This window comes from Stegodyphus dumicola, chromosome X2 (assembly GCF_044657685.1).
Source record: "Stegodyphus dumicola isolate Sdum_Otavi_A_Nest chromosome X2, ASM4465768v1".
Lineage (NCBI taxonomy): Eukaryota > Metazoa > Arthropoda > Arachnida > Araneae > Eresidae > Stegodyphus > Stegodyphus dumicola.
This window is the reverse complement of record NC_140781.1, coordinates 188,094,486-188,116,208: the sequence shown is the minus strand read 5'-3', so window position 1 is coordinate 188,116,208 and position 21,723 is coordinate 188,094,486. Positions and strand designations below refer to the sequence as shown.

Sequence of the window (21,723 nt, the reverse complement as noted above, 5' to 3'; positions counted from 1 at the left end):
ATTTGCACATTTTTACGCTATTAACGGTACAACGGCGTATGCTGGTGAAAGTTTTAACTAAATCAAGCTTGTGTAAAAAAAAGCTGCCTCTGTGATTAGATGTTAACAGCAATATGATACTATGTTTTATGATTTTATATGAATTTCTAAAAAAATGTTTCCTAGATTTATGAGATACCGCGTATTTCAAGTTAAATTACAGATAAGGATCTTGTAAATAATTAAATATGCTCATACCATATGAGTGTTCGGTATAGTGGTCAGCATATCAGTTCGGCAATGGGAATACTCGAGGTTAATTCAAGGCGAGGTCCGACAATTCAAGGCGAGGTCCAAACTCGTCTTTCGCTAGTCCTAACTAATGTCTCTAAAGATGGAATCGGTTCTTCCTTAATCACACTTTAGGCAATCCCCTTTAATAAGAATCTTCTGGTGTAATATTCAGAATGTCAATCGAGAAATCTGAAGACTCATGTTTGATTTCCTACGTAGAACCAGTGAGAGTTTAAGCGATTTTGCTTTCAATACCCTGATGTTTTTGTTGGCAGAAATTGATAAAGATCATAATGTTTTAATTCGATATTTGATTTAACGGAAATTGATTATCATATTGGATTCATATAGAACACAGCGCCAATTGTTTTAGTTTATATTGACAGTGTATTCTTTATGCTGTACTATCTTTTCTTAGCTTCATCCAAGGCGTCAAAATAATTTACTGAGCTTATGCAAATTTAAGTCACACAAGTTAAATTTGAGTTGGAATACTGCACACCTTTATTTGTAACTTATGTCGCTGTAGAGTCACAGGGGAATAAATTAACTCGTGGCAGAGGCATGCAATGTACAGCTGAGGTTGTTTAGGAGCAATTTTGAGTATGAAATCCCGTCCAAATAGTGAACGATAATAATCTTTGATTGCTAGTGTGAATTGGTTCAGATGTGTTCACATACTGATAAGTCTCTGACTTTTGGGGATTATATAATCTTGTTTTGCACATAAACTACTTGTTTGAATTTGAATCATGAACTCGGGAATTTATAAATTTTGTTTACTTCGTATTTAGTTGTTTTTAATATTTATTTATGATGTAGGAGTTACATTCTCGTGACATTCTATTTAAGATGTAGACTCACATTGATCGTATCGTCTAGGTTTACAGAGGATGCGTTTAATGAAGTGTGTTAACATTTTGCTCACGATAAAAGATTCTATAAATTTAAGCAACATTTAAAAATTTCCTAATTTTTTATATGTTTTAAAATTGCATTCTGTGATGAGAAATCCCAAGTACCGGTTTTGCTTTTTAAGTCCTGTTGTAGAATAAAATGCATGTTTAGCTAGCCTACAAGATAGCAAATATTAACTAAAACATTATTCACATGAGAAAGCAAGTATTTCATTGTAGGTTTAGAGCAGTGGGGGTTTCTGTAAGCAAAATATTCCTTCGAAAATATGATTTAGCTTTCTGAACCTGGCTAACATTATCGCATCAAAGCAACAGTAAAATCTGTTGCACTGATGATTTCACTAAGTGATATATATAGCAGTATTATGCTCTAGATCATCAGAAGAATTCAATATGTGGCATTAGTTTGGACAATCATCATCTAGAGTAGCTATTATGTGCCACGATTTTGTAATATTTTCAGTGACTTGGCCGTATAACATAATAAACTGAAAGGAAACACCGGTTCAAGAAATAAGCGTAAATTAACAAATATGACTTTTATTCGAAAAGGACCTTTCTGATATAAAACACTTGCAATTTTTCACCAAAAGTATTTTCTTTGTTATAAATTTGTATATTCCGTTTCAGTTTTTGGAGAGTGATATCAGTTGATCACAAAGTGGTGTGGAAATAGACGCTGAACAATAGTTTTTAAGTTTGATTTTAGCAAGCAATATTTCATAAGCTATAATAATTTGAAATAAACAGCATTACAAATAAAGATTTAAATATTGAGAAATATTTATTCTGAAAACAAAAGTACAATCAGCCCCGATTCTATATCAGATAGATTCTTTATTAGTGATTGATGGAATATAATTCAATAATAGCGAAATGAAGAGCGCGATGAAGAGTTTTAATAAAAATATATCTTTACTAAAAATATGTCATCATCAGTCTAACGGTTAACAATTGTTAAAGGTAATATCAGAAACAAGTTCATAATCAACAAAACAGACGAATGCAGTTTGCAAATTTCAAAATCTGTATCTTTTCTACTTAAATGCATAAACTCCATATGAATTAACATTAAGTGTTAAAATTCTTTTGCATCAATTTCAGCTTGCCAGAGTCCAGACACGGAGAAGATACCATCAGCGAATGACTGACGAAATGAAATCTATTGCACCTCTAGTTTTTAAATTTTATTAGCTTTGCTTTTTTGTTTTAAATGTTATTGCTTTCCGGTCTAGTAGTTTTCACAATTACTCCCTGAGATTTATATTTGGGGACATTCTAATTTGATTCATTGTTTTTACTCTGGTATGTTCTAGTTCGGCACTGACAATATAATTTTTTTAATATTCTATTTTCTTGTAGCGTATCATGAACCTCCAGTTGTGGAAGTAATGTATTCTGCAGAATACTTTATAAGCTGTTGTATTCTTATGATTCCTTGTTTATACCATAGGACAAGTTCTAGGCTCAAAGTAGCTTTTATAAGCTCTCTCCCATAGGTTTAACCCAAACTACTAACACAAAATACCATAGTACTTTGGGTTAGTATTTTGGGTATAGTGCTTTAGGTGAGCATAGTACACTGGTAAAATAAATTAAGAGAATTTGCATATTTGATCTACGGTCTCCAGAACTATTGGACAGATTTTATTAAAATTTTGGTGTGAACATAGATTGATATAATACAAACAAAATAAACATTCAACTGCTATAATAGACACACATGCTCGTGTGTAACACTCATGGGAGTCTAAAGGTCTGAAAAAGCGGTTGCAGAAGACACAAAAGATATGGGTTAATAGGGGGTATGTTCCCCTTTCACAGCCATATAGGCCTCGCAGCGTGATGTCATACTGGAAATAAGGCAGTTTATCAGTGCCTGTGGCAATTAGTCCCACTCATTCAACAACGCGGTTTTCAGTTCCTGGATGGTTCTTAGAGGGATGTTGCGAGTTGCAATTATTCTCCCCCAGAGCGTCTCAGACATAATCTATAGGGTTGTGGTGTGGAGACCTGGCTGGCCAATCCATCCAGCGAATATCCTCACTCTCGAGAAATTCATCGACCAGAAGAGCTCTATGTGGCCTCGCGTTATCGTCCTGTAAGATGAAGGATTTTCGGGGCCCACCGTACCCCGGAAAAGGCGATCATAGTGCTCCAAGACCACATCCCTATACCTTACACCAGTCACAGAGCCTCTGTCAAAGACGTGGAGAAGTGTTAAGCTATCCAACATGATGCCTGCCCAGACCATTACACTGCCACCGCCATAAATGTTGATTTCGAGGACATTGGAGGGTAGGTAGCGGGTTCCTGGCTCTCTCCATATAAAAGTACGGCGAGAATCGGTGTTTAGGCTAAAACGGGACTCGTCGGTGAACAGAACGGTGTCGCCCATTGCTCCGTACTCCAATCACTATGCTGCCTGCACCATGCTAATCGGACTCTCCTGTCCGTAAACATGAGCGGGACGCAAACAGCCGCTTCTGGCAAACAACCCTCTCTCATTCAGTCTTTTGGAAACAGTCACCCTTGTTACACGGGTTCCTGTGGCTGCATACAGGTGCTGTGAGAAGCTATAGATCCTCTGTTACGCCTTGCTAAAATGGAAATATTGCGATCTTCCCTGGCGGCTGCATACAGGTGCCGAGAGAGCTGAGAAGCTGTAGCCCCTCTGTTATGCCTCACTAAAATGGAAATATTGCGATTTTGCCTGACCTTCGTGGTTCTTGGACGATCCCAGGATTTCTCTCGATGGATACAGTATCCTGGATCTGTTTCCATAGGTTACACACGACGCTGGGCGTTAAATTAAACTCTCTGCATATCTGGACTTGCGATTGATTACCTCTAGCCTGCCTACAATTCGCCACCTCATTCCATCATCTAAACGTTAGCGGTTACACATTTTTACTATTCCGATGTGAATTTAACCTAATGCTGCAAGATAACACCAAGAAATTCGCCGAGCTGTGCTAGCGAATGCAATTCGTCTTAGCCTCCACGCGCTTATAAAGCCTGTTTTTCTGCTGTCTCCGCCTACACACACGTGTACGTTTACGTATTTGCCGTTCAAGATATGTATTTTTATCTAGAAGAAGCAGTTTTTCCTTCAGTTCAGTTCTTATCGTGCAATTCGATAAAATATGCAAATTATTTTAATTTATTTCACCAGTGTACTTTGAGTTAAAACTGAAATCTTGAAACTATTTTTCGACCATCAACTTCAAATAAATATAGTTTATATTCTTGTGTGAAAAGTACTTCACGGCTTATTTGGGTGTCCGTTTTAGGTGTTTTTGATCAATTCTGCTGTTTTCTTCAGTTCGCATAAAAATCAATTATCAACGCTCATTAAGCACAGCATCAATAAAGCGACTAGACACAATGTATATTAAATTATCAGCCATTTTTTATTCTCCCTTTCCTGATAAAACATTGATTGACTTTTTGTGACTGTTAAATTTGTACTAGCATGCAGAAATTGAGGACTAGACGGGTTTTGACAAGTGGCGGTACACAATATTGTTTGAAAATCAGTACGAAGCTTATCATAACATCGTCGAGATTACTGCAAATACCACTTCCCAAGAAAAGAATTTAAGAATGCAGAATTGCGAGTTTCGAGTGTAACGGGATACAGAATATGATCACACTTGAGTGCGATGCAGGATGTGCAACCAACGTCTGTTCATACTAAATTAGCTGTCGTCTGGGGTTTTTAAGCTTCATGGCTCATTCGTTTTTCACATTATATTATAGCACAGATCATTGCTAAGACGTCATTGCCAGTGGCTGGCAATAAGTTGCTGCACGTCTCCTGAAAACGTTCAACAAATGCTCAACTGGACTTAGATCCTCGAATAATACGGGCCATTCTGTGCGATGAATATTTTCGTTCTACAATAGCCCAGTGATAGCGGCTATCCGTTGAACTGTAGGGTTATCGTCCATGAAGTACGTTCAGAGCCTACAAAATCAGAAAGGTTGCACATTAGGAAGGGGAAACTCGCTACAACAGTGGTCATCACATATGAAATTCCTTATAAAATTTAGAGAGATACGACCATCCGAAAACGAGAAACTTCATATCTTGATTACTTGATCACTTCCTGCACTTCGTTTCAAGTCTAAAATCTAGTCAAACGGAATCGGCTGTAATCAATACCGAGTATTATATTTGATTGCTGAGCTCTTCAGTCTCCGAAAACTCCATCTTCAATGGGTAGCATGTGGAGCTTTATGTCCTTCCTACATGCCCAGAGTACATTCTGCTACGTGCATTACGTGAATGCGCATATTTTATTGTGCCCAACCGTTTGTGGTTTACATGTTGTTCTTTCTCTTTCGATCAGGTATTATAGAGGCATTCTCCAGTGCACCCCAAATTTATTAAGTTCCACATTGAAATCTTCGACAATCTCACATACCTTATGTTCGCTTATCAACTTTGAGTGGTAATATTTATTCCATCAGTGGCTAAACATTTCCTTTGCATCAAAGTATTAATAATGGAAAAAATGAAAAAATGAATGACTAACGTTTAAACAATTTAAGAGATCGGCACTTTTAATAAAAGAGAGCATTTAATAGAATCTTGGAAATTAAGCTAAATATGAATTATGAAGCTTAACGTTCAACAAAATGTTAGCAAACGATATAAATAATACATTTGGATACCATTATTGGAGTATGAATCCAGATCTTTCATGTCAGTGATGTGCAGGTATTATGAAACCATAAAATAGCTCCTAAATTTGCATCATTTGCCAAACAATTTGCATTACTACATATACATGTTAATAATCTATCTTAAATTTGAAATCGTGATCAACGTAATTTCTAAGAAACTGAGATATATAAAATACCACACACGTAAAACTTGATGCATAAATCATGTTTCATTTCCTTTGTTCATTCACAGCGGGTCGCAGAAACAATGAGAAAAAATGCACTTTTCTTTTCCTTAAGAAATCTGAAACATAAAAGAAAAGTGATTCATGAAAAAGTTGATGGGAAATTTTGAAGAAATCTCTTTAAAACAAGAATGAATTGCCATTAAATATAAGTTTTATTTGTATATTTTTTTTAAAAAAAAAGAAATAACCGTTCTGCTCGGTTTGAGTGACAATTTGGAAATCACTACACACGCACAAAGGAAATTATTATTCAATAGCAACAAATCTTTTCTAAAGTACGTTTCAGATATCCTAGAATTCTCTTCGACTCAATTTTATCTTTCGCCATTCATTAATGCAAGCCACGTATATGATTCAGTGAAGTGTTAAAATTTGAGGGTTCGTGTTTGCGCAACCATTCCAAATCAAAATATATGTTCTAAATGTGGGGGAAATGTACTTCATTTTCTTAAGAGTCATTTATTCCATTTCGAGAGATAATGTCAGCCGTCTCCCTAATAAAGAGGAAAGAAGACTTTTGTTTTCTGCTTTCAAGAGCGTTATTCGTTTGGCAAGAAAGCAATCAAGGATATTCGATTTATGGTCTGCGGTAGACGATAATAAGGTGAGTGCTTTTTAAAATACCTTTTTTCTAAAATATATATTTTAAGATTTCAGAAATATTTTAATACTGCAGACTCTTTCTCGGTCCATAGTTTTGGATTTAAATGTTTTGCTTTTTAATATTCAATATTATACTGTCAGTCTTTTAACTACGTATTATTACGTAGTTAAAAGACTTTACAGTATTAGGATACGGATATTTTTCCAAATTTACAGTATTAGGATACGGATATTTTTCCAAATGGAGTAATAACGAATTTTAAACAGTCATTATAATGCTAGTGCTAATTCAGTGAAATACGATCAAGCAGTAAACTGTAATTCACTACAAAAATTGATAATATTTATACAGCAGCATAATATTTGTTAGAATGTGTGCATACTGATCTCCATTCTCATTTTATTCAAAATTTCTTCACATAATTTAATTCTCAAAAAGAGTTTTCTTCTAACAAGAAAAATTAATCGAAACAAGCTAAAAATTTCTTTGATTTGTAACGCTAATTAAAATAAATATAAAATGGTGCAATAATGAACTTCTGTACGTTTAGTTTTTGAACGAACAGCACATTCCGTGAAACATAGAAACATGACGTAAATTTATGTTTAGCTTCTTCCAAATTAAAGAGCGCTTTACAAGAATAAAATCATTGCTGTTTACAAATATATAGTTAATTTTATTGTTTGAATCACACTTGCATTATGAAAATAATATTTATAAAAGTTCTAGGAAAAATAACAAAATATTCAAATTTTCAATAAAATTTTAATGCACTGGTTTTGTTAACGTTCTGCTGCTAATTTTAATACTTCGAGAAAGATTTCTGCAGTTTATTTTTGCTTTTGTATATTTCTAATAAATATGCATGTAAAAGGTTTTGCTTTGACGTATCTAATATTATTTCATCATTTTGGACAAAATCATACTTTCTTAAAGATGTAAGTATTCTTGAAGTTTAAATGTTCTGTAATATAACCTTTGAAACGTAGTTTATTAAACCAAAATAAATTTTCTTTTCAAAAAGTTTACTATATACCTAATTTGATACACGTTTTTCAAATTTCTAATGTTTTTTTTAACATCCATGTGCATTTTACATTTGCTTTTTAAAATAATGCAATAGATGAATTAAGTTATAGTTTGCAATAATATATCTTATCTCTCTTTCAGGATTATTTTCAAAGAAAGGAATCCGAAGAAAGGTTTGAAAGTTTGAAGTTTTACTTTGGACTTTACATTCTCACTGATTAATTCAAACAACAGGGAATATATTTTCGCATGGAATGCATTCGTATTTTGTTACAAACCACTATTAAAAGAAGAGTTTAACTGTTGTTGAATTTCTATCGTGTTTTTGATTTTCCCAGTGCAAGTTAAATTAATGGATGTAGATTCACTTCCTGTTAAAATATATGAATTCAAGATGTAACAAACAGTATTAAGAAGAAAAAAGGCTGATTAAAATTTGTAAATATACGAGAAGAGGTTATGTAAAATAATACTTCAGTGTTTCCTCAAGATATTCAAGTTGAAATATTCATTTGGAGCTAGAAGAGGTAATGTAACTACTTTTATAACAATATCACTCATGTAAACCTGGCGAATATTAGAAGAGTTCAACAGAACTATTATGTTTTCTTGTCAGCATTCTAATGTAAAATCCTTCGTAAATGAATTTTAATCTTTTTTAGCACTGTCATTAAAATAAATCGTGTTGCTTTCTATTTAATTAATAAAAGGAAATAACAATAAAGTTAGAAATGTTTAATATTTGCTTTTACAAAGAAAACAACTAATAGTATATAGAGATAATTTAAGCGACTTATTTTTCCAGTCATTCTAAAGCATATTCTAAAGCATAAAATACCAAACTACATTTAGCATTTATACAAGAAAAAGCAAAAATAATATCTTACTCTCATGAACTTTGCGTTTCAATGTGAGCAGGGTTTTATGAAATCAAATGCATATTTTACAATATATCTTGCAATTATACACATAGATTGTAACTTATATTTTTAAAACAAATAATCTGACTTTAATTTTGCTAAATATTTTGTGCCGATTTTCTAGTTTCATTCTTTTATCAGTAATCAAATCTTTAGTAGTTTATTTGCATTACAAATGTTTGTAAATTTATTCGCATTTTGTAAAGTAATTATTTAATATGGTTTTGCAAAACTATTCCGAATTTTTAAAACTGTTACCTTTTTTTTCGGCAACAAGCATACATTTTAATTAACAAAATTTTGGTTTTAGTTCGTTATCTGAAATATAATAGAACAAGATATTGCACAAAATTCTTATTTTCAAAATGATTTTAGTATATTAACTTAATTACAGCGATCTGTTTAAAATATTTTTTAACAAGTAAATTTCCTTTAACGCAACAGAGAAATTGTGTAACATTTATAAATAAACACTCATATGTAGTTATATATTGCATATTATAAAAGTGATAGACATTTTGAAAATACAGTGATAATTTGCGAACTTTACTGCATTCTAGCAGATGCAAAATTCGCTTCGACTAAGCAGGTAAACTGCTTTCCAGGATAAAATTGTGAGAAAGGAAAACATAAAGTATTTCATCATCCAAAAATGCGGGCAGCTCTTATTTATTTTTTCGCTTTATTTTTTTAACCTTTCTCTGCACGTCCTTACGCAGTGCAGTACTTGTATTCATATTTTGGAGTTCATTTTCTGTTTTATTCCAAGAAATCCGTGTTTTCTTTTCCCTGGGATTTTTGATTTTCATTCGCTTTATTTCACTGATGGTTTGGATTTCAGAAAAATCGCGGTAAAAAACAATTCTCTTCAACTTTTTTAAATCTCATCGTGCCTCTTTCGTCACTCCCTTTTTTACAAAGAATTTCTTTTGTGACGTCTTTTATATTATGCAAATGCTGCGTACCATAACATATTTCAAATATGTTTAAATTACTGTTTTTTATAAAACTTGTCAAAAAAATTATTCTTCTTGCATTTAAGCTTACTTCGGTATAAAATTTAACACCTCTTTTTTATTTTTAGTAAGATAGTAATTCTGTGTACCATAATAAAAATGTAAATTGGAATATGATTTCCTTTGAGATATCATAATTAAATAATAATATCATAATTAAAAACTTTTCCTAGAAAAGAAAGAAGAATGTTTTATCTCGAAACTACAGAAATTCAGACACTTCCCAAACCCAAACGACGTTCATAAAATATATAATAAAGATACACTAACTTATTAATACTAATGCTCTCAAAAATATCAGAATTTGAATAATTATTTCGACTAAGATATATTTTCAAAGCTGATACAAAAATATGTATGTTATGTTTTCAGGATTAAGTCCATGCTGAAATTTAATTTCATCGAAGTTTAGCTTTTTTGAAAATTAACAATGCATAATATTTCTATACGAAGCATTTATGCAAAAGGGGTATTTTATTTTGATCTGTTGATACTAAATGTTTATATGATGCATTTTATGCTGACGTCTTCCCAATAAGTGTATTATATATTTAAATTACAAATTTATTTTCTCTTTAAATTAGAAATTTATTTTAATCCTTTTTTAATAACAATTCGCTTTGTTTAGAATGCGTAAAATGCAATGATTAGTCAGAACTTATCATTTTGAAATTTTCTTGTTAAAGTTTCCAATTCATTTAATTTTTGAAAATAATATTTTTATCTTCATTGATTAAAGTGATGCTATAAGTGATTCTAACTGATAAAAACTGACTTCTTATTTAAACAGATTATAATATTTTTTGCATCAAAATATATTGTTGACTGGATGGAACAATCTTTAGACAGACTCCAGATTTTATGCTTGATAAGCAAAAGCTAAGAAAATTTTGGTTTGGTTTATGTGATTACGGCAAAGCCTCGACGACTATCTGCCTAAAGGAAGGAATACCTTCGGGGAGGACTTTCTAACTGTAATTGGCTCGTATACATATTACAAATGGAAAAACCACGAAAGCGCCCATGCAGCCAGCCCATTTGCGGGATTCGAACCTCGGACGGAACTACCAGTGTTCAGCGACTTTACCTCTCAGCCGCTAGTGGGCTCTCTGTCTCAAATAAGACGCCTTCGTTAAGATCTTTAACGCAAAAACACCTGCTTCGTCTTCATATTATATGAAAAAAATAATTCGTCATTAGGCGAACCCATTTAACCCTTGCAAACGTATGTAAGGCGAATTTTAAAATATGAGTTTTCTAACTTTTCAGTCGTATTATTAATTTTATTAACTTAATATTGAACATCATTTTATGGATATAAAATGAAAGAATATGATTTATAAAAAATTACAATATTCTAAGAATAACAAAAAAATTTCAAGCAAATTTCTTCCAAATGTATATATATATATGTGTGTGGGGGGGGGGGGTGAGTTTATATATATATGCGTGTTCATATGTTTAAAGAAAGGAATAAATGCATGATATAAAAAACATTAAGGCATAGGGCGCAAGGGCAATTTTTGAATCTCTGAAAAACTTTCATTTCACAGAATCAAGAATGGTTCTGATCTTTGGGTGTGAGATCATTCCTAATAGGGTAATAAAGTTTTCACAAGTAGAAATTGCAGAGTAATTTTATCTCCACTCGTCCGGGAAACGAAAAAGGAAGAGGTCTCAAATATTCTTCCTTGTAAAACGAAATGTCCATATAGTGACGGAGGCGGAGAAAATTCACTTTATTTGTAACCATTGCCAAGTTATAGCATTTGCAGTTTCTGAATTTAGCAGGCGGAATAAAATTGGCTTGGAATTTATATTCTGAGAGTGAATATTGTTATTACTATGTAAAAGACACACCTTATTTTTATTTTATATCCCCTAACTGCGTGAAGCACGTATCTATTATAATAAATAAAATTTGTCGAAGTTAAAAATGTTTTTCTAAATCTTGTGTGTCCATGGCAATGATACCTATCAATTTAATGCGACGCAAATTTGATTTTTATATTAGAAATTATAGCAAAGGATTTAAATTTTTGCAATATCATGGCGTGTTTAACTTCCAACTGAAGCAAAAAAACATTTATATGCAGTAGATCATTAAATACGTTAAACAAGAACAGTTCTGAAATGTAATCGCAGCAAAGCTTAAAGAAAACAGTGCTGAGTTCGTCAGACGTGTTCGAAAACATTTGGAAATATGCTTATTTCTTTTTTAAGTGCACTTGCACAGGTTATCGGCTATATAGTTCCTTTGTTTTAATTTCTCCTTTTAACTCTGTAAATGAAAATTTCTAATAAAGTAAAAATAATTTTTGTAAAGATAGGCAGCTTAAAGTTTGAACAGTTTGTAACGTTGCGCGCTTCCAACCTGCACGCAACAATAGTGGTGATTGCTAAGAACTGGAAAGTAGACCAAAGTCTTGAGAAGGGTTAAAATCCCTTTTTATTCAACTTTAGAAATTACAAATGCGTGCTCTTGACGCTCACAAACTACGCCGACCCGGCGGTAAAATAAAAATAAGAAACTAAGAAAAGAATAGTAACAAGTAACTAACTACGAGGCTCTCTAAACGTAACTAACCTCACCGCGTTTTAAAATACCGCTGATAATTCAGCAAACTCTGAATATTACGTTGAAAGATTAACAATTTGCCGAGGCAAGCACACAGGCCGAAACGCGTGGTTCTTCAGTTTCTAACTAGCCACCTCCACGCTCGTGAAGCAAGAAAGCACCCTTTCGAACTCGTTTCCCTTCTATTTAACTCAGCTTACTTCCGCTGACAATTTGAATCCTTGCGCGTTCTACTAAAATTTACATACTCTGGCATTGGCAATTCCAAAGGAAAGTAAGGCTTGACAGGAAAGATAATTTAAACTTAAAATAAATGTTAGTTAAAATAAATATAAACCCTACAAGTTTCAGGAAATGTTTCCTCGAAATGATTTCCTTATTGTTTGCTTATATATAACTTCCGGCTTTTTAGCTTACAACTTCCGGCCAGAACGTATTTTCAGCATCGCGGACAAATGCAAACGAGGAGAAGAAGTATTTCACTGCGAAGTTCTACTGAGTTAGAGAGCCAGATATTCTGAGCAGCGCGCGTTCGCCTTTTAGGCTACTTTCTCTCTTAAGCTATTATTACGCTCGGCCGCACCTAAGGCCCTTGATAGCTTCGCCGTTAGTTCGCGTTAAGGGGCCAACTCTGTTAGAATCTTGATAGCTTCGGCTATATCTTTTTAATTAAGATTAGTTAAGTTATATTTTTTAGTTTCCTGAGTTCAAGCCCGAGTGGAGGCTTTATTGTAAACTCCAAGAAGAAGTCTTCTGTGAACTTTATTTGTATAATAAAGGGTATTTAACCCTTCTGGAGTATCTGTTCTCTGTCTACCGAACTAAATCGATTATTCGCTTAACGTTCCAGACACATTGCAGGAACTTCTAGGTTTGGAATCTTACAAGATAATGATATGAAGACAGAAAAAAAAGACGACTGCTTTTTTGTGGTTTTAACTGAAATATATCTAGCATTAGCTCAAAAAACTAATTAAAAATTAATTTAATTAAGTTATTTATTTAATTATTTTAAAAATTGCTACCCCTTCTTACATTTTGGAATGCATTATTAGAGTTGGTTAGGAAATTATACTATAATTGTTTCATGCATTCCGTTTTGTTATGCATGGAATATAAGATACCGTTATGTACGATAAACTATGATGTACTGAGAAAAATTGTTTTATAATTATAAACTGCCTGAATATTCACTCTGAATACCATTCTAGTTTTAACTCTCAGTCTGAACTTTTAAAACAAAAGCTTATTATTAACACTAACTGGTCTTGTGGTCCATTGGCTTAGAGTTAAAAGTTACTATAACGCTTCTTTTTTTAATATTAAAAATTTCAATAGAGCCCACCAGTGGCTAAGTGGTAAATTTGCTGAACACTGGTAGTTCGATCCGGTGTGCGAATTCCGGCGAGCGGGCTAACTGCATGGGTGTTTTCGTGGTTTCCCCCCATATGTGTAACATGTGTACGAGTCAGTTTCTCTTAGAGAATCCTCCGCGAAGGCATCCCTCAAGCAGATAGCCCACGAGTGCTTTCCCAAAATAAAATAAACCAAACCAAACCAAACCGAAAGCTGAATTCAGGTGATTACATTTATTTTTAGCACATTATTCCATTACGTAAGTTTTTCGTTTCACTCTTCGTAATGGCTGATTACTTATTTAGCAGATAATATTGTGAAAGAAAGTTGCTAGAGAGTTTGAAAGATTTTAATTTTGAATCTTTTTTATTCAAAATTTAAAATCTTTATTCAAAATTAAATTTGAAATATTTTAATTTTGAATAAAGATTTTGAACTTTGAATAAACCTTGAAACATGTTAATAACACTATCTTAAGAAAATAAATAGAGAGTGGATAAAAGATTAAAAAATAAATTAAATTAAAAAATTAATAAAATATGCTTAAAAAGTAACCATACATTTGCATCGAAACCTGTGCTAGTACATTTTATGCCCAAGTTTCTTCGCACATATACATTTCTTACGCAGGATCTCTAATGCTTGATAGGGGCTTCAATAAAGTATGCTTATAATTATGTAGAAAACTATCTTTTTATTGTGACTTTCATATAATTAAATTTCGATAAGCATTTAATCAGGAAAGATAACAATTGTGAGCACTAAAATCAATTCTATTTTATGAAAGATGAAAACATCAACAAACGGAAGTGATCTTTCCGGATTCGTGGCAAAAATGTTATTTCCACACCTCACATTAAAGCTAAACATACACTCTGGTTGGAGTTAACAATATGGAATGGTTTATGTTCCTACTAGACGTATTTTGGTTTGATCCTTTTGGAATTACATGGTTATCAACCTAGCTACTGATTGTATGTGGTAAGCTCACTTTAGTGTCTCGATGGTGAAGTATATTTCAATTCTGAAACATACAGCATATTCCTATCACAGTTATATCTGCATCTAATCGATATTGTTCCCATTTCAGCAATGAAGAGATATTAATCTTCCCTCAGTAGTCTAACATTTAGAGATAAATGTTGAGTTGTCTTCATAAAGGCTTTCTGCAATTTGCCGTGGTGTTGTATAATATTGTATAATAAGACAATTAAATGCAAACATATTTTTTAATTAAGGAGAATTTAAATATACAACCTGCATGGAATACCGTTTTAATGCATCTGATTGAAGCAAAAGTACAGTGATTTTAATAAGCAGAACCATTTAATTCATTCATTTTATTAATACATATCAAAATCTGCTAAAATGTAATTAAGCTTGTGTTTTCTTTGTTGGTGTTTCACTACGTTATCAAAGTTGTTGCAAAGATGTTATTTGGTCATTATTTGCATCAGGTAATGACAGAACTATATATATATATATATATGTATATATGTATATATGTAGAATTTACATTAAAATACAATCCATGTTTTATAAGATATAAGTATGAAATTCTAAAATAAAGTTCTACTGATGTGTTAATAGGTGCATTGGTCTTTATTTTTAGCTTTAAGTATAAGAAAGTTGATTAAAATAAGTGTATATGAATACCTTTATTCATCTTATTTCCACGTACCACAAACGAAGCCTCCTATTTTTGCTAAAACATGCTACGAATACGTACATATATGCATAATAAAGAACTGTATGTTGGTATGTATATGCAAGTTTAGAGATTCACGCTGAAGATAAATTTCATACAAACAGCACATGTTGTGTTAATTTTATAATAAACCGGTATTCTGTGTTCCGTAAATATTGATAAGTGCAAGATATACGGCTTGCAGATCTATCCCGCTGCTATCAATATTTACATTTACAAACAAGATTATGCAAGCCATGGAAGATATTTGATTTTAGCAACGCTCATAGACAGGAGCAAACAAAGGTACTTTTACATGATGCTATTCTATGTAGTAAAACGATTAGGTATGAGTAATGTTTAATCAGTGAAATGTTATAAAATGCATAAAATGCGTTTCAAGAATGTATTCAATTTCGGAGTCAAGAAGTTATTCGCGAATCACGAAGTTCTAAAAATAGCATTTTAAAATCACTTAACTAAATTGAGCTTTAAAATAATAGTACAAGTTTACACTTCTAAATAAAATTCTTCCACATAACACGTTCATACTAGTATAAAATTTTAGTTCTGCTTATGTCCTACCTGAAATCTTTCATACTTACTATTTATTATAAAGATGCAAAAATATTAGAAGATTTAACCTGAAGTAATTAATGTGATTTATTATTATGTGCTTAAATTATTATGTAATTAATGTGATTAAATATTTTTGTACAAGTAGCTCATATATATAAATAAGGTACGCAATTTCCACTGAATACTTTCATTTATCATTTAGCAAACGAAAGCATCATATTTTAAGCATCTTTCGAACCGAGAAATAATGCATATTGTTAACTCCGAAAACCTAGAATATTGTAAATTTCGTGTACTCAAGCATTTTGGGTTCTAACAGAGCTGCAAATTACCATATTCTCAAAATGCCATTCGAAAAGTGGAAACCTGTTCACAATACAGTAGACACATACAAACTGCACAGTAGTTCCCTGTAGGGAAGAATAAAACAGTATTTGTTTACCATAAAATTACTATACTGAATTTATTTGTTTCGAATCCATAGAGTACTTTAGAGCGATTCAGCTAGAGACTTCACAACTCCACAGTTATTCTTTTATTGAATCTGCTGTAATGTAGTGCAGTTTAAACCTTATCTTCCGATTTTTAAAACATTTTTTGAAGTACACAGTTATAATTATTTGTATACGTTTTGATGTGCTATGAATACATTGGCTAACATTGCTCAAGTTGCCAGATACTTCTGGTTCATGAATTTCGTAGTAAAATGAGCATTTTTGAAAGGTATATATGCTTTTCCTCTCACTCGTTTTAAATCGAGAGAGAAAATTTCTAACAGCAGCACTTAACAGCAGCTTTTATAGTCTTTAAAGATTTCCAACTAACCAATTTATGTCAAAATCCTCATTTAAGATCCTCTTAATACAAAACACAAAAAGGCATTTTCAAAATACCCTTAAAACTTCTGCCTAAAGAAAGTGTTGAAACTGTCGTTTGTCGTTTTAGTATTTTTACATCCCGTAATTCATATTAATATCCATACAGTTATAGTATACTCACATTTAGCTTTCCAGCGAGAATTCTAATTTAGTCCAGTGAAACCTAAAATAAAAAAATCAAATATGCGCTTCGTACTAATAAATTAATGATTAGATTTAATACTTTTACCTTTTAATGGATTTATGAGGTTTGCGTTATATTTTAATGAATTTATGGAGCTACGCATTAGCGCTTATTACGTTTGTTACTGCTGAACATAAATGAGGAAACTATTGGCTTTGGTTATTTTTGAGACTCTAAGTATACATTACCTTTCTGTAATGTTTATTATTTTTATTACTTATCCCGTATTATCATCGTTATCACGTTTTCGTTAATTCTCAACTGGAATTGTATTTAAACAATACAATCCCGATTTGTAATAAAGGTTAAAATATCAAACTGCGTACAAATAGCTTCATGATTAATCAAAACATATTTGCTTTATTAATATTTATACTGCATAGTGGTTATAACTGAACAAGGCTGCAAATATATAATCTATAAAAATATCTAAATTTATGCACATAATTTACATTTTATACTTCAAATGTGATTAAAACATTTAAATGAAGATAATCAGTACTTAAAATTCTGAAACTAATTATCCATACTTCTCATTTTCCTATAGAAACTGGATTACCTATTCTAAAAATAGTTTGTTATTTTCATTACATTATAGTTAACATGAAATTGTTCAATTAAGTTATAATAATAATTAACTTACGGTAACTCAGCAATTGGGAGGTCTTGGTGATAGCTGCATGATCCTTTCCTTCTGATTTTTCGTTCCAATCGCCTAAATACTGGTAGTATTGTCCTTCTTCTTTTCACCATTTTCCTACGATCACGATGCAAATTCTAAGGTAAAAACAGGTTTCCAGTTTTTGAATTAAATAACTGACAAAAATTCCTTCTACAAAGGTATTCACTCTTATGTGTAAAATTTATTGTGAAGCCGTCTTTCTGGAGATTGTTTTCGAACTCTCGACTCCTGTCTTTCTAGAATAATAGCCTTTAGTCGATGGTACCAAAGCTATTGATCCACTTCTCCTCTTCACCTTAAAAAATTCCCTTCGAATTTCTTTGCTTCGAGTGGGCCTATGCTCTACTGTGTACCGCACATAATACCGTCGGTCATTATCTTGGCTGAATCGACGCTGAGTTGTAAGATTACGTTGTGTACTTATAGGATTTTGACTTTCGGAGCTCGTTTCACTGGCTCGACGTTGATTAGGCTTAAATAGGCTTCTTTACTCGGTGGGTCGCTTCGTTAGTTCAATGCAAGTTGATCGAATGGTACTCTTTTTTTTATTTCATCCAACTTTTGTTTTTTGAAGTTACGTTCTTGTGATATAACACAATCATAATGTACTTTAGACGTGTTTTAACTATTTTCGAATCTCCTGTAATAAATACTCGATATATTAAATAAATCAAAAAGCCTTTCTTAACCTTGTTTTTTGCAAATTAATGTATGCCTTCAATAACGGATCATCTTATTCATTGCATTTAGGAAACAAATACCGTGAAAAATTCTAAAAAGCTTATCCGGCATTACACATATATACATAAATCTTGCATATAAAATAGAAAAATTAATTTTCTAATTTTTTTTCGATCGGCCAAATCTCTTTATATCTAAGTACACGGGGAAACGAAAATCGAAACAGTACAAAAAACAAGAATTCCATACACTTGAGTATAAAAGAAAAGAATAATTAAAATAATTCAAAAAATAAAACTGAGTAATATGTCTTCGGAAGACTGGGCAACGATAGAACAGAAGAGTCGCATTTTATATCATCGCAGTCATGATAACATAGTTATATTTCATATATATATATACACATGCATACCTGGAAATAGGCATATTATTTGAATCCTGCATCATTGTAACATTAAATGATGGCAAATGATTTCGGTATCTATTACTATCGCTTAGAAACCTTTACCAAAATGACGTTTCTTCTTCCTGATTATATCTCCTTAACTACCTGTGTATTTAGTATGCACATTTTTGAATAATTTATTGCCTACACTCTTTCCTGTTACAAGTTTAGTTTAATTTGCGTAATTAGCCATGCGAGAACTAATTACAAAAATGTAAGAATGTAGGACGTCTAATTTGTATTCCGCGAGCTGATGGTTGACGAAAGGAATGAAACAGCTCATGTAATGAACAAGGCTTTTCCCGCAAATTAATCGTTAAGTTATTGTGCTGCTTGAATGTCAATCAGAAAGAATGCTGCTTGTATCACAAATAAGAGTTGATTTTACATGCGATGATAAATAAAATTTTAGTTTTAGTAATTTCCAGCGAAAATATAAATTTTTTCAACAATACTATAAAAAGGATTTCTCCTGCTACTTCCTGTCATAAACGTTTACATTCATATTTAATTTCCACACGTACAAGTTGCAGAGAAGCAGTATTGCAAAACACATTTTCCACAGTGTCTCATTTATGCGAAATTGAGAGAATAATGCATTAATTTCATTCTAGAATTTGTAATAACGAAGCACTAATTATATTACGTTTCAAATGAGTTTTATCACCGGCAATTTAGAGATTATTTTACCCGCTAGCAACAAATCAACTGTTAAGCTACAGCCTCCGTTGTAAGGCTCTAATTTTTTATTTCTTTCTTGCGTTATTTCGTGAGGGGAAATAACTTTTAATTGTCTTTTAATGTCATTAAGTTCGAATGTCCGCCAAGTGACAACTAATATACCGATCAAAACCTGACTTTATAGAATAAAAGAACTAGTATACGGTTTCGAATCTTTGAAAAGCGGAAGACGCTTTTAACTTGCTTGTTATTGAATCATCATTACTATCATTTGATTATGAATTATTTCCTCAACTTCCAGAATTATTTAAAATGAATGTACACTGAAAAAAAAAAAAAAAAAAAAAAAAAAAAAAGGGGGGGGCCAGTTCTATATCTTCCGTTCTATTGGGCGGATTGACGAAATTCAAATTGCGTTTTTCACATCTCGAAAGCGTGTTAGGATATGTATTAGATTTATACGACACAAAATCGCACTTTTTCTGAAATAACATATACATTTTTTTCCATATTTCAATTCTGCTACTCAAATTACGCGCCGAACTACCAAGTTTCGTAAAAATCACACGAGTAGTTTTAAAAAAAATTAGCTTTTAAAATTTTAGCTCCTCAATGTTAATTGAGTTTGCTATATATTTATTAATCCCTCTTTTTTATTAAGCTTATTTGATTCTTTCTTTCACATTTCGAAATTCAGGTTTATTCCAAATAAAATACATCCATTTTTTATGATTTATTTTTAAAATTTGTATTTTTAAATAACTTTTATAAATTTTTTCTAAAAAAAAGTTTGAATTATAAACTATAAAATTTTTAGCATCATCTTAAAGTAGACGTATTTCTAAGCATACCTGCAAAAAATAAAATTTTTTATTCAAAAGTTTCGAAGATATACGTGAATTTATATATTGGCGCATTTTGAAATTTGACATATTTGTTGAAAGTGATACAACATCAGCTGTAGATCAGCTAAAATTATTTGGAAGTAGAAACGATGTAACTTTTTCCCCCGCTCATGCACAATGTAAAAAGCTAGGGACGAGGTGCCTTTTTTCCGCTCCGGTATAATGGAAAGGAATGGAAATTTGGTTGCCACATATTAAGAAGTTCGCCAAGTGAATTATTCTTGGCGCAAAGTAAAAAAATGTTGCCAAGATAAATTTTTGAATTTCTCCGTAAATTCCCGACCAAATTTTACAATATTTAATATCTAGGCGTAATTTGAGTCGTAGAATCGAAATATGGAAAAACAAATTGGTACGTTATTTCAGAAAAAGTCCGATTTTGTGTCAAAATACCTATGTTAGAACAATGCTGTATATAAATCTAACACACTAAGGATACTAAGTCGCGCTTTCGAGGAGACATGAAAAACGCAATTTGAATTTTGTCAATCGGCCCCGTAGAACGGGAAGTATAGAACTGTTCTTTTTTTGTAATATTTTTTTGCGCAGTGTACATAATTCCTTTAAGACTTATTGACTTATAATATGTTGTATATACTCTTGTAAGAAATTAATTATTTATTTTGCATGTACCTTATTCTTAGTCTTAAGAATCTTTAAAAAAAATAAAAATAAAAACTTTAAATACTCTAACAGAAAACTTTGGAAAGGTTTGTTTTATTAACATTCAACAAAAGTGTAAAAGTGTTCAATGACAACTTTATCTGATTATGAGAGTTTTCTTACTTGGTACGTATTAGATTATAATTTAAAATAGTTTTCTTCTTTGCTTTTTTTAATAACGGAAATATAATCTTAATGAATGAAAGTTAATGAAACCGGAGACTCAAAATAACCAATTGTATAAATCAAATTAACGTAAACTGTTTAAATGCAGGTCTTCATGAGCAGATATAAAAAGCTGCCTTTCTCAGGGGTTAAAAAAGCGGCAGGTGTGGCAACTTTCGAGTCTCCTGAATCGCCAGTATCGCTTATGGTGGTCCTTTGTCATTCTTTGCCTGAGTGTCATACTTTTAAATTCTAGGCGAGAATTCAGCTGTTCGTGCTTAGAGTTTATGTACGCTAGCTCTTGAAGCTCTTGATACTCTTACCCTCCTTTACATTTCCTTTAATTTAAAAAATATTTTAGATTATTATAAAAAGTATAAACTGTTAGTCAAATATTTTTATCCAAATGTGTTAAAAAGTCGAACTTCAATTATTTACTTTATTTAATGAATTTTATTTGAATCATTTTTCATAAATGCAGTTTTATTATTAAAATTGATTTCTTAATTTGTTTTTCATAATATGTAGATTAAAATTTTATTTTAATTAAAAGTTTTAATG

At 31.8% G+C, this 21,723-nt stretch overlaps 1 protein-coding gene across 1 annotated transcript in view; it reads left to right on the top strand.

Moving 5' to 3' along the window:
- LOC118199469 (neuroligin-4, X-linked-like) overlaps window positions 1–21,723 on the top strand; it is a 624,820-nt gene that overhangs the window by 133,489 nt on the left and 469,608 nt on the right. The gene's annotated exons all lie outside the window — the stretch shown is intronic.